Raw genomic sequence first — 16,457 nt, forward strand, 5'->3', positions numbered from 1 at the left:
GGCTACAGTCCATAGGATTGCACGACTAAAGTGACTTAGCACGCACTCATAGCTATACAGTGTGATATTATTCAGCCATAAAAAGAAAAAAGTGAAAGAAGCCAGACACAAAGGCCATATCGTACAGGCTAGCTCTCTTCCTCTTCCCCAGTGCCAGAGATGACTCAGCATTATTCACAAGACTCTTCAAGGCCACAGCAGATAAGAGGGTGGCTTGGTTTAAGGCCCTGCTGTGTTGAAATTCTTTATGATTTGGTCTTTGAAGGTGGGCTGCCATCTATGGGGTCGCGTAGAGTCGGACATGACTGAAGCGATTTAGCAGCAGCAGCAGCAGCAGCAGGACAATGAAGCACATCTATGAACAGAGATCTATGCACTGTTGTGCATTATGTGTCCCGTGTTCCTTGCCACCCCATTTGTACACAATCAACAACATCTCTTGGGCCCACAAGGCATGCTAATGTTAAGTCGCTTCGGTCGTGTCCGACTCTGTGTGATCCCATGGACAGCAGCCCACCAGGCTCCTCCGTCCACAGGATTCTCCAGGCAAGAATACTGGAGTGGGGTGCCATTTCCTTCTCCATAAGGCGTGGGAATTCAGTAACACTCAAAGTCGAATTCAAGGTAAGCTGTTAGCTTAGGACTGAGTAAGGAGAGACAAGGAAAGGGAAAGATAGGGAGACCCACTACTCCTTCAATCTTTTCTTGTCAGTAAGCAGAAGGTAGAATGTCATTTCAAGAAGTGAAATAAAAATAGTTGAGCTAGTTTTGTGTAGCGCTTCCACTGTTACAATAAGAATGAAGTACCTGTGCGTTTATGAGCTACCAAATGAGGATCTTTTACCAAATGGCAATTCTGTATTTGAGTGAAATGTTCTTTTATCTGCATTTAAAACCAGCATTGCATAATAAAAAGGTGAATAGAAAGCCCATGCTAATAATTTAGGTTTTTAATTTTTCTTTACTTAGAATGACATTGACTAGCAAAAGAAAAAACAAACAAAAAAACAAAATCCACCATGACAAGTCATGAGCAAGACCACAGAAGAGTGGGAAAGCCTTGCATTTACGGTTTTAGCTTTACTATCTTTAACTTTCTTGCTTGTTTGAACAAGAGTCCCTACATTTTTTCTTTCTTTTTTTTTTTTTTTTTTTGCTCTGTGCCCTGCAAATTATGTAGTAGACCCTGTCTTTGAACCTGTGACCCATTATTCTCCGAGCATGCACCTCCAGCAATACTCACTGCCCACCACCCTCCCCGCCCACCCTGTCCCACCCCACTCCACCTGGGGCCACAGGTGAGGTCTGATATAAGAATGCACCTGCGTGCACCAGAACCATGAATGCTGCCCCTGCTGCACTCTGACTCTCCCATGTGCCTGAAAACTTGTACTTCTCCCTTTGCAGCTTTCTGCCTCTCCCCCGCCCCCCCTCCATTTAGGGTACATTCACTTGTCTCTCAGTATGAAACCCTATTTTCCCCACAAGTCCATGAGTTCTCTAAGGCACACATCCCTTTATGCTTAAGATCTAGAGCAGGGCCTAGAACAGGAGCAGGTCACAGAAATGTATGAATGAACTGAGTATATGAATGAATAAAAAGTAAAAGTGTGGGTTGCAATAATCCTTCATTCCTTCAACAAGCAAATTCTGACCAGCCCACACTCTTGACGAGGGACATTTCTTGCAGAAGTAGACTTAACTCTAGCCCTGACCAGTCCCAGATGGCATGCCAGTTTCCATCAACTTCTCCCCAGCAGTGTGCTAGTGGAGACCACCAGCACCTCTTTGCTACTTTACAAGTGTGAAACTCTCCCTAACCACCCTGGGTTCTGGGCCCTCCTGGTTCTTGGAAAGTCACTGCTCTTTTATTAAAGGGGGCTGTGTTCCACCTCTCTTGCACTATTTCCAAGAGTCTCAACATTTTTGGGATCGTGAACCCCTTGGTAAGTCTGGTGAACATTATGGACCTTCTCTCAGAATCATGTTTTATGTGTACAAAATACATTGCATCTTAAAGAACCTAATTCTACTGAAAAGAAAGAAAGAAAGTGAAGTCGTTCAATCTTGTCCAACTCTTTGCGACTCCATGGGCTGTAGTCCACCAGGCTCCTCCATCCATGGAATTTTCTAGGCAAGAGTACTGGAGTGGGTTGCCATTTCCTTCTCCAGGGGATCTTCCCAACTCAGAGATAGAACCAAGGTCTTCTGCATTGCAGGTAGATGCTTTACCATCTGAGCCACCAGTTACCATTAAATCAATTTTCAGTATAGAAATAAATATACTGCTTTATTAACACACTTAATAACAAGATCCAGAAGCATATCTAATAATTATCATAATTTTTTTAAATACTAAGGAGCATAAAGGATAAAAAGTATTTACAACAACTGTGATGAGATGTGAAAACATCTGCAATTTCTATTGGCAGTGAAGTCACAGGTCCTGTTAATCCTACTGGGGTCTGTTTCCTGCATTAAGAATGGAAATAAAGACTCTATTTCACTTAGTGATTAGGAAAAATATGAATTCTGTTCTTTTTTCCCATCCAGGTTCACAGAACCACCCCCTCACCTCCAAAGAATTCTCTTCCAAGATTGCAACTACCGCTTATTGGCAGTAGAGGGCGCCAACAGCAAGGGGTTCCCTCTGCCTGTTGGGAATAGAACCAGAACAGGCAGAATTGAGTCCTCAAGCTTTGACAGAAGAGTTTCCTTCTGTTAAATCGTGAATATCATTATTAGAAAAACTAAGAATGCTCTTATCTAGATGACCGTTATTTAGCTAAAATTATTATTTTAGCTAAAAGATTCATCTAAATGATTTCTTCAATGAGACAAGACATTACCCACACGGTTTGAAAGGATTCTATCCAGGTGATAGTTTGTCATGCCGGGTACCTGCTCACCTATTACTTTCTGGTTTCCCCCCTTGTTGCTTAACACCCATCGCCAGTGTCAATTGTGTTTTATTTCTTACTGAAAATTCTGGGCTTTGTGCACACATCCCTTTGAGCTTGGTTAATAGAGTAAGCAGAGAAGAAATGGACAACTTTCTGATGTTCTGGAAGGAGGTGTTGTGGGGGTTCCTGATGAAGGGTATATCAACAATCCTGAAGAGAGATGATGGCGGCAATAGTGTTGGATGGAGCTACCCTGTGGGCTTGTGAGTTGAACAGCGGGGAGGATGCTGGCAGCACTTCCTGAAGGCAAAGAAAATGTGATGTATCTATAGATACAGGTTCCCACAATGGTGCCCATGCCTAGTATAATCCTTTTCCCATGAGTGGCTATGACCGGATGTCACTCCCAGGATCATGTTACGTTTTATAGAAACAATGATTTTGCAGAGGAAATTAAGGTTACTGGTCAGTTGGCTATGAGCTAATCGAAAGGGGAATCATCTGGCTGGGACTGACTTAATCGGTGGGAACCTTTTCAGTTCAGTTCAGTTCAGTCGCTCAGTCGTGTCTGACTCTGCGACCCCACGAGTTGCAGCATGCCAGGCCTCCCTGTCCATCACCAACTCCCTAAGTTCATCCAAACTCATGTCCATCGAGTCAGTGATGCCATCCAGCCATCTCATCCTTTGTCGTCCCCTTCTCCTCCTGCCCCCAATCCCTCCCAGTGTCAGGGTCTTTTCCAATGAGTCAACTCTTCGAATGAGGTGGCCAAAGTATTGGAGTTTCAGCTTTAGCATCAGTCCTTCCAAAGAACACCCAGGACTGATCTCCTTTAGAATGGACTAGTTGGATCTCCTTGCAGTCCAAGGACCTTTAGAAGAAGATAAAGTCTTAGAGAGGCCTTACAGTGACCTCAAAGGAGGAGTAAACTGCCCTACTGTGAGATGGCCAGTGAACCAGCAGAGGGGCTCTTAGAAGAGCCCCCAGCCAACAGCTAACAGGGAAATGGGGATTTCAGTCCTACAACAGCAAGGAACTGAACTCTGCCAACAGCTAGTGAGGATGGGATAGAACCTGAGCCTGCTGCCATGTAGCAGCAACAGCCAACACCTTGATTTTACCTGGTAAGCCATGAGGAGAGGACCTTGCTAACCTGTCGCCAGGCTCCTGACTCACCAAAACTATATGGTAATAAATTTGTGTTGTTTTAAGCCACTAAATTTGTGGAAAATTTTTGTGCAGTAATAAAAAACTACTGCAGTGGTTTTCTCATTAACTCATATTCTTTATAATTTTTGTGCAAAGATATCTTTGTTATGTACTCTTATATGTGCAAAACTCATAAGTGCACAACTAAGTGAATACATGTCTGTGTGTGTGTGTATCACCCAGATTAATACAGAACATTTTCAGCACCCAAAATACTTTCCTCATGTCACTTGTCAGTATCAGTACTTCCTTCCCCACAGTAACAAAATTTCTAACCTCACCACTGATTAGTTTTACTCATTCTTGAGTGTCATATGTATGAAATCAACAGAATTCAAACTGTTTTTTTGTTGCTATTTAGTCACAAAGTCATGTGTTGTTGTTTTTGTTTAGTTGCTAAGTCTGACTCTTTGCAACCCCGTGGACTGCAGCCCACCAGGCTCCTCTGTCCATGGGATTTCCCAGGCAAGAATACTGGAGTGGGGACTTCCCTGGTGGTGCATTGGGTAGAACACCGAGCTCCCAATGCAGGGAGCCTGAGTTTGATCCCTGGACAGGGGACTATATCCCACATGCTACAACAAAGGCCTGGCACAGCCAAATAAATAAAAAATTTTTTTAAAAATACGAGTGGGTTGCCATTTCCTTCTCCAGAGGATCTTCCCAACCCAGGGTTCAAACCTGGGTCTCTTGCTTGTCAAGTGGATTCTTTACCTCTGAGCCACCTGGGAAGCCCGTACAAACTGTTTTACATCCAATTTATTGTGCTCGATATTAATGTCAATGAAATCATTCATGTTGTTGTTTGTAGCTGTAAGCCTGTCTTAGTCTGTTCAGGCTGCTGTGATACAATACCACAGACTGGGTGACTTATAAACAGAAAAAAATTATTTCTCACAGTTCTGGAAGCTGGAAGTCTGAGATCAGAGTGCCAACCAAGCCAAGTTCTGGTGAGGGCCGTTTTTCAGACGGTCAGTCAGTCTGTTCAGTTGCTTAGTCCTGTCCAGCTCTGTAGCCCACCAGGCTCCTCTGTCCATAGAACTCTCCAGGCAAGAATACTGGAGTGGGTTGCCATTCCCTTCTCTAGGGGATCTTCCCGACCCAGGGATCAAACCCACGTCTCCTGTATTGCTGGCAGATGCTTTACCATCTGAGCTATCAGGGAAGCAATATGTAGACAGCAAAAGCTCTGCTGCTGTCAGGGGCTGTAGTCAATTAATGATTCCGTGTAGTTTTACAGACACATTTTCTAATCCACACTGAGGTCCTCACTGTAGAGCAGAGGAAGGCCCTGTTATTAAAATGATTGAGAGGAAGTTCGTGTTATTAATATTAAAACAAAATACTTAGCTGAGGCCATCTCTGCAAGCCCATGAGGCCTGAAATACACACATGTTGGCTGAAAAACAGACAGCTATACAGTTCTAAAAATCACACCATCATCTTTACATTAAGGTTTAACATAAGCACCAAGAACACGGCCACACAATGCCGCAGTTATCTCAGTGTAGTCTACTCTAGCATTGGTAACCATCCTGTCTTTCAATCTCCCATTCAAAGTCAGGGGCCAGGGGCAGAAATCTGGCTACTTTTTTCTTCTAGAAATTGAGCTTTCAAGTGAAGTTTTGCACTCTGGGAAATGTGGGACTGTGCCATCTAGATTCTAGATTCTAAATTAAAGTTGAATATTCATAATCAGGAAAAAAAAGACAAATGAGATTTTGGAATATTTAATGACACAAAATCTGTCATTTTTTTAAATGACAAAAATCTGAGTTTAAAAAAAACTTGTCTCAAAGCATAGCTCCCTTCTTAGTATAATCGCCTTTTGGGAGGTTGAGCCACTTGCACAATATTGGAAATGTACAATCAGTCTCAGCTCTATGAAGAGAGTATTGACATGCAGACGGATCTGATACATGGCAAGACTGACCTTCCGCAGATGCAGGTAGGCAGCTGGAGCCAGGAGCATCCCCGAACCACCCACAAAGGAGACCTGCCACAGCCGACCAGGAGGCCCAGTCGAGCAGGAGGAGACACAGCCAACGGCAGAGCAAGAGAGGGACCAGGGTTTTGCTAACTGGTCCAAGTCTGGGGAGCAGCCAAGCCAGATTGCCAGCCCTGGCTTCGAGAAGGGGGGTGGGGGTAGGCGGACACAAGGAAGGCTGGGAATTTGATGACTAGGACTATCTGGAAGAGGAGCAATCAAGTGGTGCAGATTACAGAATTTCAGCAGCCCTTGAAGAAGCCAATAAGATGTTTCTGAGAACATCCTGAGCAAGAGAAGCAACTCTGGATGGTGGGTTTCAGATGCATTATGAGAAGACCTCGTTTCATCAGTTGGCTTTTACCGAAGAGCTTTTTTCCACTCATGATTGTCAATCATTTGACTGAAAAACAATGATTAGGTTATCTATATGATAGTAGTTCAACGATGCTATAAGAGGAAACTAGTCGGAAAAGACCCAGCATTCCATTGTCTCTAGGGTTCATTCCAAATAGTTACTTGCCAGTGCTTCAATAGTAAGTTTCCCCTTGGTCTCATGGCGCCAAGAATTGAACCTGTGCCTTTGGTAGCAATTCCAAAGAGTCCTTTCTGCTAGTTCAGTTCAGTTCAGTTTAGTCGCTCAGTCGTATCCGACTCTGCGACCCCATGGACCGCAGCATGCCAGGCCTCCCTGTCCATCACCAGCTCCCGGAGCTTACTCAAACTCATGGTGCCATCCAACCATCTCATCCTCTGTTGTCTCCTTCTCCTCTTGCCCTCTGTCTTTCCCAGCCCTCTGTCTTTTCCAATGATTCAGCACTTCCCATCAGGTGGCCAAAGTATTGGAGTTTCAGCTTCAGCTTCCAATGAATATTCAGGACTAGTTTCCTTTAGGATGGACTGGTTGGATCTCCTTGCAGTCCAAGGAACTCTCAAGAGTCTTCTCCAACACCACAGTTCAAAAGCATCAATTCATTGGTGCTCAGCTTTCTTTGTTATCCAACTCTCACATTCATACATGACCACTGGAAAAACCATAGCTTTGACTAGATGGACCTTTGTTGGCAAAGTAATGTCTCTTCTTTTTAATATGCTGTCTAGGTTGGTCATAACTTTTCTTCCAAGGATCAAGCATCTTTTAATTTCATGGCTGCAGTCACCACCTGCAGTGATTTTGGAGCCCCCAAAATAAAGTCTATCACTGTTTCCATTGTTTCCCCATCTATTTGCCATGAAGTGATGGGACCAGATGCCATCATTTTAGTTTTCTGAATGTTGAGTTTTAAGCCAGTTTTTTCACTCTTCTCTTTCACTTTCATTAAGAGGCTCTTTAGTTCTTCTTCACTTTCTGCCATAAGGGTGGAGTCATCTGTATATCTGAGGCTATTGATATTTCTCCCAGCAATCTTGATTACAGCTTGTGCTTCATCCAGCCCAGCATTTCTCATGATGTACTCTGCATAGAAGTTAAATAAGCAGAGTGACAATATATAGCCTTATACTCCTTTCCCGATTTGGAAACAGTCTGTTGTTCCATGTCCAGTTCTAACTATTGCTTCTTGATCTGCATACAGATTTCTCAGGAGGCAGGTCAGGTGGTCTGGTATTCCCATCTCTTTAAGAATTTTCAACAGTTTGTTGTGGTCCACACGGTCAAAGGCTTTGGCATAGTCAATAAAATAGATGTTTTTCTGGAATTCTCTTGCTTTTTCATAGGTCCAACAGATGTTGGCAATTTGATCTCTGGTTCCTGTGCCTTTTCTAAATCCAGCTTGAACATCTGGAAGTTCATGGTTCATGTACTGCTGAAGACTGACTTGGAGAATTTTGAGCATTATTTTGCTAGTGTGTGAGATGAGTGCAATTCCGCTAGGCCACCAGGGAATTCCCCAGACTGAGGGTATATTGAGAAACCTTTGAAGATTCCACTTTGTGCTCTATCCAAGTTGTGGTTATCAAAGGCTAAATTTGTAATGTAAGATAAACTGAGTATTCTTCAATATCTCAAAAGGATAATCAAGCCCCCAAAGACATATGTATCATGTGTGCTGTATCCAAAAATGTACTTCCAAGAGCATCTGAGATTTTGCTTGTACTTGTATCTTAAACGTTTAGAAAGCTACTGTGATCTGTAAATCAAGAAAATTCTTTGTCTTGACAATTTTTAAAAGTCAAAATTAAGACTTCCTTAATGAAGTTTCAAATTTTATACATTAAGATGTTTGTGAAAGGAAACCAAACTATTTCTAACATCTTTATACTCTAGAGAAATTGTTTATTTCTCTCGCTCTCTATTTTTCATTTGCTTTACAGGTAAAAGACTATTTCAACTTCATAATGTAAGAACTGTTAAGTGAAAATTGTCAAGTGGAAGGAAAGCCCTACATCTAAAAGAGATTTCGTGAACACTCATGTCTGTCAACCCTTAAAGATTTTAAACCTGCCCAGAAATCTACCTCAGTATCTGAAGTTTCCCTCTGTCTCCTCCTCTAATTAAGCTTGTCATAAGTTATGCACTGGCATGGAGATAGATAATTTTTTAAAAAAAAAAGCTTAATTCAAATCTGTATCTGTAGCATGATCACAAGTAAAGACATAGCCTCACTGTTGTTCAGTCTCTAGGTCCTGTGGGACTCTTGGCGGCCCCATGGACTGCAGCATGCCAGGCTTCCCTGTCCTACACTATCTCCTGGAGTTTGCTTAAGCGCATGTCAGTTGAGTCCGTGACGCCATCCAACCATCTCATCCTCTGTCACCTTCTTCTCCACTGGTGCAGGTAAAAATCAAGAGAAAAGCAAACTGGAGATTAGTTCACCAAGTATTGATGGTTGTCTCTGAGTTTGGGGCTTGCGAGGGGATTTTTTTCTATACATTTTTCTAGGATTTGCTATTTTTTAAGAAATTGGTTTTTATGATTGGTGAGGGGCGGGGAGGCGGGGAGGTCTCCATATAGTGTTCAATCAAGCTTGTTTTGTTAAGGCCCTATACCTCCACCTGGAACATTTGTTTCAAGGGTGGAAACATCAGGCAACAAAACTGCAAGGATGGAGGCTTCTGAGATGGTGGCCACGCGATCGTTAATGAGCCACTTCTGAATGTGTCCATGTTATTACCAAAAAATGTTATGGGGTAAACAAAAAAGAACCGGGAGAAGTAATGTAGGGTTCCTTTCTGTTTGTTTTTTTTTTTTAATTTATAAAACCAACAGAAGATCACAGTTAAAATATAAAAATAAAACAAGTGATAATGTAGAAGTCTTCCCCTGCGTCCACGCCCACTTCCCAAAAGTGAAAAGTCGGAGTGACTGGAATGTTCTTCCCCAAACCATTGTGTGCGGTGGTCTGGACTTCACGACTCATCCTTTGTCAGAGGAGCGCAGGGTGCAGATTCCGCTCCTGAGACTCTGGACAATCTAATTCTGCTAGTTGGGGTGTGGTTGGTTCTGCTCTGACCTGTAGAGGCACCGGAACACAAGATTTCCCTCAGGAGCCTGGGGACGTTATCTAAATTGAAAAACAATACCAAAAAAAGTTACTTCCCGGTACGGTAGCGTGGCCGAGCGGTCTAAGGCGCTGGATTAAGGCTCCAGTCTCTCCGGGGGCGTGGGTTCGAATCCCACCGCTGCCAGCTTGTTGACAACTTTTTTTCTCCCGCCCCCTCGCCCCTTCAATCCTCCACACAAAAAGATTATGCATATTGGTCGCTCAATCGCGACCTTACCTTTATTCTGAACATGAGACTGTGTTTGCCAGCTTTCAGCGAAATACCCCTTGGATCATAGAAAAAGCAAGAGAATTCCAGAAAAACATCAACTTCTGCTTCATTGACTATGTTAAAGCCTTTGTGTGGATCACAACAAATTGTAAAAAATTCTTAAAGAGATGGTAATACCAGACCTCCTTACCTACCTCCTGGGAAACCTGTATGCAGGTCAAGAAGCAACAGTTGGAACAACAGACTGGTTCAAAATTGGGAAAGGAGTAGACAAGCCTGTATATTGTGATCCTGCTTATTTAACTTATATGCAGAGTACATCATGCAAAATGCTGGAATGGATGAAGTACAAGCTGGAATCAAGATTGCTGGGAGAAATATCACTACCCTCAGATACTCAGATGACACCACCCTAAGGGCAGAAATCGAAGAACTAAAGAGCCTCTTGATTAAAGTGAAAGAGGAGAGTGTAAAAGCTGGCTTAAAGCTCAACATTCAAAAAAGGAAGATCATGGCATCCAGTCCCATCACTTTATGGCAAATAGAAAGGGGAAAAGTGGAAACAGTGACAGACTTTATTTTCTTAGGCTCCAAAATCACTGCAGAAGGTGACCGTAGCCACGAAATCAAAAGATGCTTGCTCCTTGGAAGAAAGGCTATGACAAACCTAGACAGCATATTAAAAAGCAGAGATATTACTTTGCTGACAAAGGTCCATCTAGTCAAAGCTATGATTTTTCCAGTAGTCATGTATGGATGTGAGAGTTGGACCATAGAGAAGGCCGAATGCAGAAGAATTGATGCTTTTGAACTGTGGTGTTGGAAAAGACTCTTGAGACTCCCTTGGGCTGCAAGGAGAACAAACCATCAATCCTAAAGGAAATCAACCCTGAATGTTCATTTGAAAAATAGATGCTCAAGTTGAAGCTCCAATACTTCTGGTGTGAAGAGTTGACTCATTGGGAAAGACCTTGATGCTGGGAAAGACTGAAGGCAGGAAGAGAAGGGGACAACAAAGGATGAGATGGTTGGATGGCACCACCGACTCAATGGACATGAGTCTGAGCAAGCTCCAGGAGATGGTGAAGGACAGGGAAGCCTGGTATTCTGCAGTCCATGGCGACACAGAGTTGGACACGACTGAGCGACTGAAAACAAGCAAAATCACCCAACTTAGTGAGTGCAAAGTCCCAAAGTGAAAGTGGGGTGGGTTAATACTACTTTCATGGGTTAATGCCTCTTGAGTATGAGAATCCAGAGGTGTAAATGTTAAATTTCTCTTCCCTGGAAAAGTGTACACCTCTGTAACCAGGTGAAGGTGATGACTGGATGTCTTGGACTGGGACGTCCAGGACTAGGACTAAATTTACCTCAAAGTAATAAATTTCCAATAGTGGAAAAAAACAAAAACCCTCAAGATGCTACCAACTTTGTTTCCCCTCAGCTTCAAACTGGAGACCTTTCACCTGTTAGATGAAGATAATATCTACTACAATACAGAAACGCCTGAGCTTGGTCATCTTTGTGACACTATTGATTTTTAGGAAAACTGGTGGGATCAGTGAATATACAGTTCTGTGGTGGGAAAGGATGGTCCCACGACCCAATCAGTGGAAACACCCGCGGGAGGCTCTGCTCCCAGTCTCTCACCGGAAACCATGGGCTCTGAAGCGCCTCACCCACTCTACTACCCGAACTTCTTTCCCATCCCCGAACGTTTGGTAATGCCCATTACCCGTCCAGGACCAAAACTGTCCACATGAGAGATTTTTAGAAAGAAAGGGACAAAGGAAAAAAAGAAAAGGGCTCGTCTGGAGTCTGAACCTGGGACCTCTCGCGTCAGAGGCAAAAACTGTAACCTGTAGACAAAATAGCCTGCCCCCCACTCGGGAATGATTGAGTCAGTCCGTGGTATGACGCTATGTGGACTCTTTTACCCACTGAGAAACCAATTTTTCTTTCTGGCACGTTGAAAATGTTCTGTGCATCTCGGACTTTCTCACGCCCGACCTATCCTAGTTCGACGATATCCACGTTCGCCTCCACGTCCGCCGTCTCAGCTGTTAGTTCTGCTGCTGCTGCTGCTGCTAAGTCGCTTCAGTCGTGTCCAACTTTGTGCGACCCCATAGACTGCAGCCCACCAGGCTCCACCATTCCTGGGATTCTCCAGGCAAGAACACTGGAGTGGGTTGCCATTTCCTTCTCCAATGCATGAAAGTGAAAAGTGAAAGTGAAGTCGCTCAGTTGTGTCCGACTCTTCGCGACCCCATGGACTGCAGCCCACCAGGCTCCTCCGTCCATGGGATTTTCCAGGCAAGAGTGCTGGAGTGGGGTGCCATTGCTTTCTCCGGTAGATAGTTCACTCAGCATCAATTCTCAGTATCTCTCGGCCCCTCTGAGATCTCCTGGAATGCCAACGAGCGCCTCGTTGCTAAGATTTCTCGGGCAGCAGGCAGGGGCACCCTTCCACTGTGGGGACTCTTTTCCCAGTGGAGCCCAAATAAGGCGCAAGTCTGGAGAACTGGAGGCAGGGCACAGAAGCCGGGAGAGCCTGAGGGTCCCTGAAGAGAGTCGGGGACGAGGAGAGATAGACTGGGTCAGTACCTGCCGCAGACGAAAGGAAATCTGGATAATCGCTTCCTATCGAGCGCCTGGTAAGGGGGCGGGGGCTTTTCCCTATCATTTTATGAAAATGTTTTCTAAAACAACTACTTATTTGCAAAGTATTCCGAAAATGTAGAAAAGTGAGAAATGAAAAGCATACATGAGATGACCAGGAACCCCGCTCCTTCAAGGGTGACCGGCAGCGGCGGTTGGTGCACACCCGGCAAAGTTCGCCTCCGTGCCCTCGCGCACACATAGGCGCGGCGCCCAGGCCGCGTGTCCCGGCTATCCGCCCTTGCTGCCTTCGGCCGGGATCGTCCCAGAACAGTCTTAGGTCGGGTGAACCGAAGGCCCAGACTCTGCGGGTGCTTTCCTGTTCCAATTCCACTGGGTAACCCAGTTGTGAAAAGCGGTTATTCTGATTCCTTGCTAGAAAAATTCACGAAAATCCACTTAGAGTTGACCCCAAAGTGTATTTTTGTGCCACTAGCAGAGAAATTCCCCTACACAGATGGCTGTTACAAAACAGCGTGGGAGATGAATGCTGGAAAACCCACTCCGGGATGGGGGTGGGAGGGTGGGGCAGAGAGTGCTCTTTTTTCCTATTGCCATTCTCTTAGATCTTAGCTCAGCGCTCTGCCGTGGCCTCTCCACTCAAGTGCTCCTCCTCTCGGCCTCTTCCTTGGAGACTACGATGCTCACGCACCTCATCTCCACGCGCTGTGTCTTCCCCTTCTCCATTGCGCATTCAGCAATGGAGGTAGGTGGGCTCACCTCTGCTTACCGCCGCGGTGCGTCCTTGGCCCCTTGGCCACTACTGCCTCGGTGTTGTAAGCATTCGCCTGTCTTCTCTATGGAATTATATAAAGAAAAATGCAACAAAAAGAAAGAAAGAAAGAATCCACATTCGTGATACCTGGACCTAAAGACTACAACTTTGTCACATTCACTTCCAATCTTTAAAAAAAAAAACAAAAAAAAACAAACTTTTGGTTTTCCTTTTAACGAACCAAAAGCAGTAATTCATGATGACCTGTCTGATTGATTTATTAATGCCGTGAATGGAAATCAAGTGCACAAATAAGCCTAAATCCTAAGTGAACAATGGGGGCCCTGCCCAATGGGCAGAACCAGGCCCGCTGGAGGTCTTGGGTGCCCGCCCGCCATGGCCTTCGCAGGCATGACCCATGGCAGGGGGTGGGGGTCTTGGCAGAGGCAGAGACGTGATTAATCCCGCCGCGCCATCCGGCGGGTGAGGACCCTCAGAAAAGCCCCGAGTGAGTCGCCAGTCCACATGAGGTCTAGCTTGGATCAGCTTTGGAAAATAGAGCCCGGGCCGTATCACCAGAGGAGAGAATACTGCTCTCGGGAACCTGGGCAGACGCCCAGGAGGGGTGAATGAGATAGGTGGGGTGAGTGGCAGAGGAGGGACTCGCTTCTCTCCGTCACACAAGGCAGATCTCACCCAAAGAATCACGCTTTGCGTCAAGAGCCGAATGGACCTGCCCCACACTGGCACGATGGGGCATTTGTGCGGCCCGAACTCCTGGATTCTTCAATCCCAAAGTGACTACCCTACTGGAAGGCCACCTCATTGAAGAAGCCAGATTTCGGGGACCAAAGGCAGACTTCCCGGGGTCTTAAACACAGCCCCACTCTCAACTAAAATAATAGATTCCCAGAGTACGGAGGTGGGTGTGGAGCGTTCACAGGTGCTCCCCGCGCAAGGAAGAAGAACGAATTAGAGAACACGGCAAAGCCCCTGGCCCGAGTCAGTGACGGGAGGGGAACAAAAAGACTCGCTATGAATTTGCCAAGACTACGCGCAGAAAGAAGCGAGGGAGGGGTCGCTGGGGAGAAGGCTCGCGGAGCCAGCGGAATCTGTGACCGCAAGTCCAAGGGAGCAGTGGGTCTGGTTCTTAAAGAGATAATGTTAGAGGAGGGGTGGAGGGAGCGATAAGTGACGGCCACTTGAGGGGCAAAAACACTCAGATCTGCTTAATTTAAGTCTACCCTTTCAGTATGGCGGAAAGTCGTGTTGGCAAGCGCATCTTCTCCTCTCCAGAAATAGGGGGGTGGGGGAAAAAAGGGCAATTAGGCCCCAGCGAGATTTGAACTCGCGACCCCTGGTTTACAAGACCAGTGCTCTAACCCCTGAGCTATGGAGCCAACTGCGATTCTGCACTCTGCGCACGAGCAGTTGATACCGCTATGGTCACCGCGCAGCCGCAGACAGAAGAGCGACGCGGAAAGGCGGGGCCCACGCTCCTCAGCCAGTGACCGCCCTGTCCGGCTGCCACAGCTGAGTCTGCAGCGTCAGTAAGTGTCAGTGTCACAGACTGAGCCGCAAATCCTGGGAGAAGTCCAGCGTAGAGGGGACCACGTGGGTGGGCGGAAGCTGGGAAGGATCGGGTGAGGGCGGGGCGCGCTGCGGAAGGGGGTGGGGCCACCAGTGGGCGGAATTGTTGGAGGGCCGGGGGCCTTCCTCCTGCCCTCGGGATCAGGGGCAAGACTTGAGTAGAGAGGTCCACTAGTAATTGTGTATGAGAACAGGGTTCAGGGAGAAGGCAATGGCACCCCACTCCAGTACTCCTGCCTGGAAAATCCCATGGACGGAGGAGCCTGGTAGGCTGCAGTCCATGGGGTCGCTAAGAGTCGGACACGACTGAGCGACTTCACTTTCACTTTTCACTTTCATGCATTGGAGGAGGAAATGGCAACCCACTCCAGTGTTCTTGCCTGGAGAATCCCAGGGACGGCGGGGCCTGGTGGGCTGCGGTCTATGGGGTCGCACAGAGTCGGACACGACTGAAGCGACTTAGCAGCAGCAGCATAGGGTTCAAGGCCGAGGCCCTGAGGGGAAGGCTAAAGGAATGGTGTCAACATGCCTGTCCTGGGAGGAATCCAGCTAGGCTGGTAGAAGAGATGATCAGGAGGGAGAGATTGGTAGAGAATGTGAGAAAATCAGATGGTCAGTGTGTTAACGACTGCATCAGGACAGGAGACCCAGATCACTGGGTAGCCAGGCCCAACGAAGTTTCCTAGGTGCCTTCCTGCCTGGATGCTGAGGACCAGTGTGAGGGTCTGGTGTCAAGGATGTGGGTTCTCATATCTATCACAACTTAAAGCAAATTAGGAAAAAGCAACCCTTAGAAGCCTGTCTTGGACTTTGGGAGAGCTGGGTCCATCATGGCTCCCCAAAGGACCCACGGAGCAAAGGGCAGAGGTTGAAAGCCCAGGTAAGGGACAGGAACCCTAGCCCAGAAATGGTCAGAAAATGTGTCTGTAGTTGGTAGAACTTGGTCTAATGGCCCAATCTGTTCTTTGGTGCCTTCAAGGCCAGATGACTTTGATCACTGGGTAGCCAGGCCCAAGGAAGTTCCCTAGGTCCCTCCTGTCTGGATGCTGAGGACTAGTGTGAGGGTCTGGTGTCAAGGATGTGAGTTCTCATATCAAAGTAGCTCTCAAGGATCCGGGACCAATGAACAGGTTGTGTCAGAAGGAAACCAAATTAGGCCAGTCATTGCTTTCAGAGGCCCAGACATCTCAGAGAGCTTACAATGGTCACAGGATGGAAGAGGAAAATGTATACACAGGCATACTCACACCAGCATTGTGACATCCTAAGTCACTGCACCACCCTGGAGACCAAGAGAGAACATCTCTCTTACCAACCACGTGTGATTGTTATGTACTGTTGTTATGTCTTCGGATATGTATATATCTATCTAGTTATTCTACAAACTCTGAAAGACATATAGTCATATTCACAAACATAAAAGCTGAAAATATACACACAGACAGCCAGCTCTGCAGTGCCCAGGCCTGATCCTATAGGCACCTCCACAAGTCACCCTACCTTCTGTGATCCATAATGTGTTGCCGTACTTCAGCACAGTTATTAGAGGATAGAAAGGGTAATTGTGACACTCAATCAAAAAGCCATACAAGCCATACAGCCATACATAAGGGCTTGATGATTTTCCTTGTAGAAATCAGTATATTCAAATACATGGATTGGGTACAGTGTTCTAGAGCTA

At 46.0% G+C, this 16,457-nt stretch overlaps 1 long non-coding RNA gene, 2 other non-coding genes and 1 pseudogene across 3 annotated transcripts; 2 read left to right on the plus strand and 2 right to left on the minus strand.

Moving 5' to 3' along the window:
- Positions 1-5,957: 5,957 nt before the first annotated feature.
- On the plus strand, positions 5,958-6,923 carry LOC133251126 (EP300-interacting inhibitor of differentiation 1-like; annotated as a pseudogene).
- Positions 6,924-9,258: 2,335 nt separating this feature from the next.
- Positions 9,259-13,045, minus strand: LOC133251128 (uncharacterized). Its single transcript, XR_009737522.1, has 2 exons — positions 12,578-13,045; positions 9,259-9,602 (listed from the first exon to the last, which is right to left on the minus strand). It is a non-coding gene; the product is annotated as an uncharacterized LOC133251128 (long non-coding RNA).
- TRNAL-AAG (transfer RNA leucine (anticodon AAG)) lies at positions 9,645-9,726 on the plus strand. The gene has a single exon. It is a non-coding gene; the product is annotated as a tRNA-Leu (tRNA).
- Positions 13,046-14,513: 1,468 nt separating the features above from the next.
- On the minus strand, positions 14,514-14,586 carry TRNAT-UGU (transfer RNA threonine (anticodon UGU)). Its single transcript has one exon. It is a non-coding gene; the product is annotated as a tRNA-Thr (tRNA).
- Between the last annotated feature and the right edge of the window lie 1,871 nt (positions 14,587-16,457).

The sequence above is a fragment of the Bos javanicus genome, chromosome 7 (assembly GCF_032452875.1).
Source record: "Bos javanicus breed banteng chromosome 7, ARS-OSU_banteng_1.0, whole genome shotgun sequence".
In the NCBI taxonomy this organism is placed as follows: domain Eukaryota; kingdom Metazoa; phylum Chordata; class Mammalia; order Artiodactyla; family Bovidae; genus Bos; species Bos javanicus.